This window comes from Macrobrachium nipponense, chromosome 2 (genome assembly GCF_015104395.2).
Source record: "Macrobrachium nipponense isolate FS-2020 chromosome 2, ASM1510439v2, whole genome shotgun sequence".
Classification (NCBI taxonomy): Eukaryota; Metazoa; Arthropoda; class Malacostraca; order Decapoda; family Palaemonidae; genus Macrobrachium; species Macrobrachium nipponense.
In genome coordinates, this window is record NC_087201.1 from 72,897,145 (window position 1) to 72,907,144 (window position 10,000).

The window sequence follows — 10,000 nt, forward strand, 5'->3', positions numbered from 1 at the left end:
ATGGTTGTTCTCTACAAGAGGCTGGAAATGACAAGGGACTATTGACGTGAAAGCAGACAGGCGTTGGCACGCGCCCGCGCGCACACATTCACATACATAAGCGGATATTAGCGGTGACGATCACAAAATCATTTTGAGTTGCATGCGGACGCCAAATGGCAGACGAAATTTATTCCGCGCCGAAAAATAATGACATTCTTTCAAGGATAATGTCCTGTCCTTCAAGAACGACCTGTATGGTATCCTCATCACCTGTTCCATTCCGGGACAGGGGCCATTTTAAGCACTGAGAGAAATAGACGGACAGACAAAATTACTTTTCTAGTAATCTTTAGGACTAAGGTGAATTTCTTTAAATAATCAAATAAAATAATGCAATAACCTAAGCTAGCTCATAAATGATATCTCATTTTATTGTAAAATTATAGATCACGGGTTTATCAGTACCTGTGTTGACCAGGTTGCTTTAAGGCATCGCATTCTGATTACTGTGTTATTTTTTTCTTTTCACATAAAATACATTTTTTTCAGTAACGAGTGTCAGAAAAAAGAAATTTAGGAGATCTGGATATACATCTTTTAATGTCTTGCTCTAAATGAAAATCAAAGCATAACCAAAAAAGATCGCGCCATTTACGTCTTGGAGAAAGAATTACAAACAGTATCCGAGTATTTATTATGGAAGAATAACAAGTGAAGAAAATGATTCATCATGATACAAAAATATTATATAATTTTTAGATCTTACCTCTCAGGTAATTTAGAATATCTAGATCTAATTTCGCGTTTGTTTTAGGAGATTAATTTCTTGGTTTCCGTTGCATCTCTGTTCTATTAAAAAAATATCCTTAATTTCCTCTGCTTCTGAACTCATTTCATATTTATTGATATGCAGAACATGATTGTTGGAACTTTGAAAAACAATATTTTTTTTTTGTCGGGAGTCGAGGGTGGGTGGGATTTTGGGTTAGGTTGTGGGAGGGCAATTGTTCGACTCGGCAACTTTTTAGATATAACAGACCATAAAATACTCTCCCTCGTAAGTCAATATTTAACGACCTTGCTATACGGCGAAAGACGTTAGATCAATAGGATGTGTGATTTATGATTGGGCTCATTTTAAATTGAATATTCGTTTTTATCCAGGTAATGCTACTGTGATGGGTAGCAGCTGTGATAGAGAAGAGCAATATATATATATATATATATATATATATATATATATATATATATATATATGTATATATATATATATATATATAATATATATATATATATATATATATGTATTTAAGTGTGTGTATTATATGTTTATAGATTATGTAGATAGATTGACACATTGATACACAGATAGTTATAAATATGTATAGATACAGATAAAGATATGTTTCTGAATTACGTATTGCGCCCCTGTAAGAGTTACCTTCAGAGAATGATAACACTTAGGTTCTCAGTATCTTTTTTAGACTAGACCCATGCTCTTCTCTTGTGTTAAGTAGACCTAACACAATGGGAACTAATTCATTACTTTGATAAACAAATATTCAATTTAAGATGAGTCTAATCATAAACCCCACATCCTGCTGATCTAACGTCTTTCGCTGTATAGCAAGGTCGTTAAATATTGACTTACGAGGGAAAGCATTTCATGGTCTATTATATTTAAAAAAGTTGCCGATACGAACAATTGCCCTCCCACAACCTAACCCCCTCACCTCCACCCAAAATCCCACCCATCCTCGACTCCCGACAAAAAAATATTGTTTGTCAAAAGTTCCAGCGAACATGTTTTGCATATCAGTAAATATAAAATGAGTTCAGGAGCAGAGCAAATCAAGCATATTTCTTTACTCGAGATGCTAAGGAAAACCTGAAATTAATCTCCTAAAACAAACTCGAAACTAGATTTGGTTGTTCTAAATTACCTGAGAGGTATGATCTAAAGATTATATATTAACGGTAAAATATTTTTGTACCATGATGAATTTTCTTTCCACTGGTTATTCTTCTATTTCTGTGACACAGGGGAAAATTGTTCGATTTTTCGCCAGGTTCGTTTTATGCATCTGGAGACCAGGAAGTCATCAAAGTCGTTGCTCACCAAAAGAGTTGAAATTAAATATCCTCTGAAGTTCATATCCATGACATTATATATATTATTATATAAATATATATATATTATATATATATATATATATATATATATATATATATATATATATATATATAATATATATATATTATATATAATAATGCCATGGATATGAACTTCACGATATATTTCAACCCTTTTGGTGAACAACGACTTTGATGACTTCCTGGTCTCCAGATGCATAAAACGAACCTGGCGAAAAATCGGACAATTTTCTCCTGTGTCACAGAAACAGAAGAACAGATGAGTAAGGAGTGGGAGTCTGGCTCGCGTCCTGCCATTCCAGAAATGAATAAGGAGAGGAGTAAAGTCGTTCTTGCATGGCTGCATACGAGATCCCGGTTTTTCGCTGCTGGAAGGGAGAATCAGCTATTTCATTCGCCTCGTCTTGGCAGGAGGGGCCTTCTCCAAACAGCATCGAGTGAGAAAAAGAGATCTCATGGCGCGGACATTCCCATTTATTGTCGCGGAACCAGAAACCCAAGAAGAAAGTCGGAGTAGCTTTTTCTCTTGCCTTTCATGGGTGCTTTATTTTGACTGGAAGAGAGCATTCTTTGCGCCTGTCGTTGCCTCCGCTCGATCCACCATTCTGGGAGAGTTCTACCTCACAAGATTTTGTTCGAGGAAATTTCTTGAAATGTTAGCTACTGCGCTCATCAAATCACATTTGTGTCATGGTAAGACAATGTCTAACTTGCAACACTCATTCATACATATATACATACATACATACATACATACATACATACATACATACATACATACATACATACATACATATTTAATTAAAAAGTAAATGGCTTTGGAGAATGAACATGTATTTAGGAGATGAAAAGATATTACAACTTTCTGGAAGATGAATGACAATTTATGTGATAAAACCTCGATTTGATATATGGTTGCGCACAGGGTCGAAAATATAATTTTTCTGAAAAGTGCTCATTAAACGAAATGGGTCTTCAGTAAAAGTTTTTTCAACTTTGCAAATGTATATTTCATCAAATTTAGGACAAATGATCAGGCATGGGTTGATGATACATGTAGATGAACCTACCATAACAAACAAACCAAATTCAACGCATGGAGACGAAATCGTTCGAATGAAAGTTACACCATTTTTGTTGAGTCTCGCAGTTCTGCAAATAGAACTTACCATACAGCCGAGAGAAATTACAATAATTCCTTGGAGAGGAAACTTCAAGGCATTACTTGGCCTCATCTGTGGTGAATCAAATTGGCGTCATCTATCTTTGGGTCATGCTCGTCTTCCATTCAACCATTACTAACAGTCGATGGGAGATTGGTTACTGCCATTAGGGAAAAGGCTGAACTGCTTCATCAAGCTTTTGAAGCTAAGCAATCAGCTGAGGATGTCCCTCTCTCTGATATATGTCATCCTGAATCTGCTACAAAATTTGCATTTCGCTCCAGGGATGCTAAGAAAACTCTGGTTAATCTTGATAGCTGGGGTTTCTTCCTGTTGTTTTTAAAATATTTCTTAGCGTGTTTTCTACCAAGTTGAGTAGCTTCTATAGATTTTTATGTCGATGTAGTAATACAGTGCCTGTTCCAAAGAGTGGAATATCTGCAGACTGCAGTAGCTACATGCCAATCTCCAAAGTTGCTGAAAAACACATTTTTAAGCCACTATATAAATATGTTGAATTCAAAGGATTGTTAACTGATAGTCAATATGCATACAGGAAGCAGCTAAGTACTTGTGATGCTCTCTGAGAACTGATATGTCATTTTCAAGAGAACCTTGATAAGGGTTTTGAGAGCTTAGTAATTCAGATAGATCTTAGTTTCGATTTAGTAAATCACATGGCAATTATTTATAAACTTCAGAATCTTGGAGTGGATGGATAAGTTTTAGGATTACTTTAAGATTTCCTTACAGGTGCGCAGCCGTGGATGCTGAGGATGGGATCTTTAGTGAACCAAGACCTATTGTGTCTGGAGTTCCACAGAGCAAAGTTCTTGGTCCTCTGTTATTTTTAGTGTATACAGGTGACATGGTTGTTGGCCTGGAAAACGAGGTTGTTCAATATGCCTGTATTGGAACACTTGGACCGGAACAGGGAATGGTGTAGTCAGTGGGGTATGAGGCTACTCCAGTAAAACGAGAACTATTGATTAGTAGATCTCGTACAGATTTTCCAAACAGTTTCCCCTTCAGGTGGATGGAACTTTGCTGAACTAGTCTGAAGCTATAACTACTCTAGTTGTAACCTTTGACTCACATCTAACTTTTGAGAAACATTTAATGAAAATTTCAGCAAACGTTCGTAAGGCGTCATACATTTATAACAGTGATATAACCATTGCAACATGGTTTAGGTTAATCGTACTCCCTTTACTAGAATAATGTTCTCCGATGTGGACGTCTGCTTCTGCCTGAGATTTATTTCGTATAGATAGAGTAGTACGTAGTGGTAGATTTCTGTTTCCTAATAGTAGAAGCTATGAATTGGACGCTCTAGAGATTGTCTCTTGTTTGACACTTTTTCATAAGTTGTATTCCAACAGAGATATTCCACATTCACAATTGATCCCTGATCCCTTTTATCTACCGAGAGCAACTAGATTCGCTGAACAGCAGCACCAATATGCAGCAAAAGTCCGTCACTGTCGACCTTCTCTGTTCCACGGGTACTTTATTCCTCACACCGTTAGATTGTGGAACAACTTCTCAGAGGAAATCATACAACTGGAACTTCAGAAGTCCAAGTGAAGGTGCAATGCATTACTACCCTGATAATATTCTCCTTGCATATTAATGCATTTTTACCTCTATTAATTGATTTTTTTAATTAACGGGGTCTCTTCCTTCTGTATTTTCCTGTACCTCGTCTAACTTCTTCCGAATGAACACCATATTCTTTGGAAGCTTGAATTTCCAGTCATATTCCAAATAATAATAATAATAATAATAATAATAATAATATTGATATTATTATTATATTTATGCAGATACACACACACACACACACACACACACACACCACACACACATATATATATATATATATATATATATATATATATATATATATATATATATACATACATACATACATACATCATATACATACATATATATATATATATATATATATATATATATATATATATATATATATATATATATATATGTATATATATATATATATATATGCGCGAGTATATATCACTATAAACAGTGAATTAAAAAATATATAAAAATGCAGTTACATCTCACTTTATATATCCGTGTTCGTAACAGTAAAAATACCATTCTTCACATCTTACAAATAAGCTTTTTCGAACACAGCTTATCAAGCGTTCAGCGTTCTCATGAAGTGGTGTGCGTTGGCACCCTTTTGAGATCGAAGGATGGGGAAGTTGTGTGGGGGTGGGGGTGGGGGGGGGGGGGGGTGGGGGGGGGGGGGGGGGGGGGGGGGGGGGGGGGGGGGTGGGGGGAGGGGGGGGGGGGTGGGGGGGGGGGGGGGGGCATGGAATCGGAGAAAAATGGAGTAGTGCCACAAAAATGTTTCAAAATGCGTCTCAGCAATTGTGTATGCAAACTTCTCAGCCTTTGTCGGTCCCTGGCGTATAGCGGGCAAGGAAGGCTGTCACTGGACGTTTTGTAAGCTTGTCGGAAAGTTCATTTTTGTGTCATTTTCGATGGAATTTTTTCACGTTAAAGATTTAGGGTTCTTCCATTTTTCCTCTGTTTTTTTTTTTTTTTTTTTTTTTTTTTTTTTTTTTTTTTTTTTTTTTTTTTTTTTTTTTTTTGCGTGGTCCCGATATAACTTTTGGAAATCTACGATAGATGTATGTTCTTTTTAATCTGCAATCTGCTGAGTATACTCATTTTTTTGCTTTGAGAACCGAAAAAAACACACACACACCATGTAGTATATATATAATATTAGATATTTATATTATCCTATATATATATATATAATACTATATATGATTATATATATATATATATAGATAGATATATATATATATATTATATGCATATATATATAATGGTATGTTATATATATATATATATAATAGATATATATATATAGTATAATATTATATATATATATTATGTAATATAATGCATACATACATATACATATATATATATATATATATATATATATATATATATATATATATATATATATATGTGTGTGTGTGTGTGTGTGTGTGTGTGTGTGTATTGGTTATTCATAAGAAAGTTAACATAAAAATCGAAATGATACAGGAAACTATATCTTGATTATTTCCTTGTAATACTATTGAATTGGCTAATATTTACGTCCCATACAAAGGGTTCAGTTCCCAGAGACGAAACAACCAACCCCGAACTCCGCTTTATTTCCCTACCTCCATATTGACTTATTTTTGCAAAATCCCTAGAATAACGTTGATATCCTTTTATTTAATAGATTGGGACATGGAGTGATACCCGAGGCTTCGATATGGATCCACAGAAGCACACGAGGCTTTCAACTGATACCCACTTTCGGAATAAATCCTACATCGTTACTACAATTTTGGTAAGAACTGAGGTGCTGCCCTCCCGTCATTTGCAGTGAAAGGAAATGGGGACTGGAAGCTTTCGAACACATTTCGCTGCTCGGATCCAGTTGCAGCTCTTCTGCGTTTTATCGACTACTTTCTTTCATTTATTATTATTATTATTATTATTATTATTATTATTATTATTATTATTATTTTTGGTCTATCTCAGTCCTCCAATTCGACTGGGTGGTATTTATAGTGTGTGGGGCTCCGGGTTGCGTCCTGCACCCTTAGCGCTGTTTCTAGGAGCACACTCTTCTGCGTGAGTCCTGGAGCTACTTCAGCCTCTAGTGTATTATTATTATTATTATTATTATTATTATTATTATTATTATTATTATTATTATTATTATTATTATTATTTAACATGTATTTTCGAAATTTTATGCATTATAAATTATGTTGCCAGAAATGTTTTGTTTTTGCTGTTCTTATTGTCAATTTCTATATTGACATGAATTGCGTAGGATAATCCCCCAACAAAATTCATTAAAATGGATACAAATTTTCATTAATTTTTTAGATAAATTATTTTATGCACAGGATGATATGAAGAATAGATGACCATTCTGGAAGTGTATTGAATTTTGTGATTCACATAATCCGTCTTATGTATTGTTATAAGATTAAAGAAAAGCAAAGACATAAAAGTAATTCAACACAAATATTCTTTCACTTTATTTTCTGTCTGACACAGGAAAAACCTTTCATGATGATCAAAAATGACAAATCATTGATCGGAAACGAACGCTTTGAAGGCTACGCTAAAGATCTTGCCGACCTTATTTCCCAACACTTGAATATTAACTGTAAGTATAATCCTTTCACTGGTGTATCTTCTTACAGAATATTTCTTTCTAATATTTTTCATTAAGTTATAGAAAGAAGCCAAATGCGATATTTTACTTTCTAATTTAGAAAGAAATATTCTGTAAGAAGCCAAATGCGATATTTTACTCAATGACAGGGCAATTGCAGCAATACATTTTGTGCTTTAATGTACCCCTTAACAAAACCTCTTTTTAATAAACAGAATTTAACAGGCATTACTCTTGTATTTTCTTACAAACTAATTCTTACATATTTTTCAGTAAGTTATAGAATGAATTAAAATGCGATATTTTACTCACTGACAAGGCAATTGCAGCAATAGGTTTTGTTCTTTAATGCACCTCTTAACAAAACGACATTTTGATAATTAACAGAATTTAATAGGCATCACTGTTGTATTTTCTTATAGACTATTTCTTTCTTATATTTTTCATTGATTTACAGAAAAGTGTCAAATGCGATATTTCACTCAATGCCAAGGCAATTGCAGCGTTATATTTTGTGGCTTAAGGTATATCTTAACAAAACAGTTTTCAATAATTAACCAAATAAAACAGGCATTACTGCTTTTTTTTTGTAGATACGCTTAAACTAGTAAAAGACAACACTTACGGAGCGCTTGACTCGTCAGTGGAAGGAGGCTGGAACGGAATGGTCGGGGAGCTGGTAAGAAAGGTAAGCATTTGCTGAAAGGATTTTCATTTCTAGTTTCTTTCAGAAAAAAATTTTATCGCCCCTCGTGTGTTTCACTAATAGAAATTCCCGTTGCAAGAGATATATTGCCCGAAGCATTCTTGATGAAGGTGTCCAAATTTGGAAGTTATGTTTTAAAGAAAAGGGAGTCATCTATATCCCTAGATCAAATACGTTCACGTTGTTATACCTGTCTTGTATAAAAAAAAAAGAAGTATACGTTAGTCTTTGCCCTTGTTCTTGCCTTAGGAAACAAGGACGTTAAAACAACTTATTGTGATTTATTAAAAATATTTTCCACGTTTGAAAATCCAAAAGTAGACTATCATTTTTGTACCATATTACTGAGACGCTAAGCGTTAAATATACGTGTATTACACCAGAAAATACTTTGCATTCAAGCAAACCAAACATACGAGCACATTGTAACACGGCACCACATACACTCTCGTATAAATATGCATATTGATCTCCACGCCGCATATTCTCTACTCTAACAGGAAGCTGACATCGCAATCGCGCCCTTAACGATCACCTCGAGCCGCGAGCGTGTGATCGACTTCACGAAGCCTTTCATGACCCTCGGCATCTCAATAATGATCAAAAAGCCGATGAAACAGAAACCCGGAGTTTTCAGTTTCATGTCTCCTCTGTCGGAGGAGATCTGGATGTGCGTCGTCTGCGCCTACGTCGGCGTCTCGATCGTCTGTTCCTCGTCAGTAGGTTCAGTCCTTATGAGTGGAAGGTAGGAACTGACATTTTGTTTTCTCTTTAAATTATAATTTATGATAATTTTTTTATCACATGAGCTATGAATGAAATACGCGAAATTTATCTATTGACAGACTCCGTATAGCTCTTGTAATTTCGTAAATGTTACGCTCTATTTCAAGGTCACGGAAGCGTTCAACAAGACTTCGATCACGAATGATTTCACGATGTGCAACAGTCTCTGGTTCACTCTGGCAGCATTCATGCACCAGGGAGTTGACTTATGTCCAAGGTAACCCATTATATGTTACATGGGAATATATTTATTAATTTTTCGAGGAATTACTTGTAAATAAGATGAAAATCTTCTTGACCCTCTACTTATTCTTTATGATTTATAATGAGTTATAATAAACAAAGAAATAGATAATAGGAGAAAAATAGGCAATACAAAACAATAGACACCTTATTTATAACAGATTCCTTCTCCTGTAATACAAAAAAAAGGAAGAATTTTTTTGCCACTTAATTTATTACCGTTAAGGTGCAGAAAGATTTGCCTTCTATTACTTACTATTAATGAAATTTAGAACAATAAAAAATAGTTAATACACCAGAGGTTTACTACCTATTTACATATAGTTGATCTTTATGAGACGCAAGGAGGATATACTGTATTTAAGCAATCCAGTTTTAAGGGCCGAACAATAGATTATCATTATTGACTGGAAGTGTCGTGCAAAGTTCCATACAGTTTACCGTAAATGAACTTACAAGAAACAATACCAAAAGAAACAATGCCAATCTCGACCGCAGATCCGTGTCAGGCCGGATAGCCGGGAGCGTGTGGTGGTTCTTCACGCTGATTCTCATCTCGTCTTACACGGCAAATCTTGCGGCCTTTCTTACCGTCGAGAGGTTAGTGACCCCCATCAAGTCAGCCGACGACCTTGCGGGACAAACGCAAGTCGAGTACGGCACCAGGGACGGAGGGTCATCTAAGGAGTTTTTTCAGGTGAGGAAATGAAAGGAAAGGAGTGGAATTCT

The 10,000-nt window shown here is 35.0% G+C and overlaps 1 pseudogene; it reads left to right on the top strand.

Annotated features, from left to right (window-relative positions):
* Nucleotides 1-10,000, top strand: part of LOC135220663 (glutamate receptor 1-like) — a 338,668-nt pseudogene that overhangs the window by 306,451 nt on the left and 22,217 nt on the right.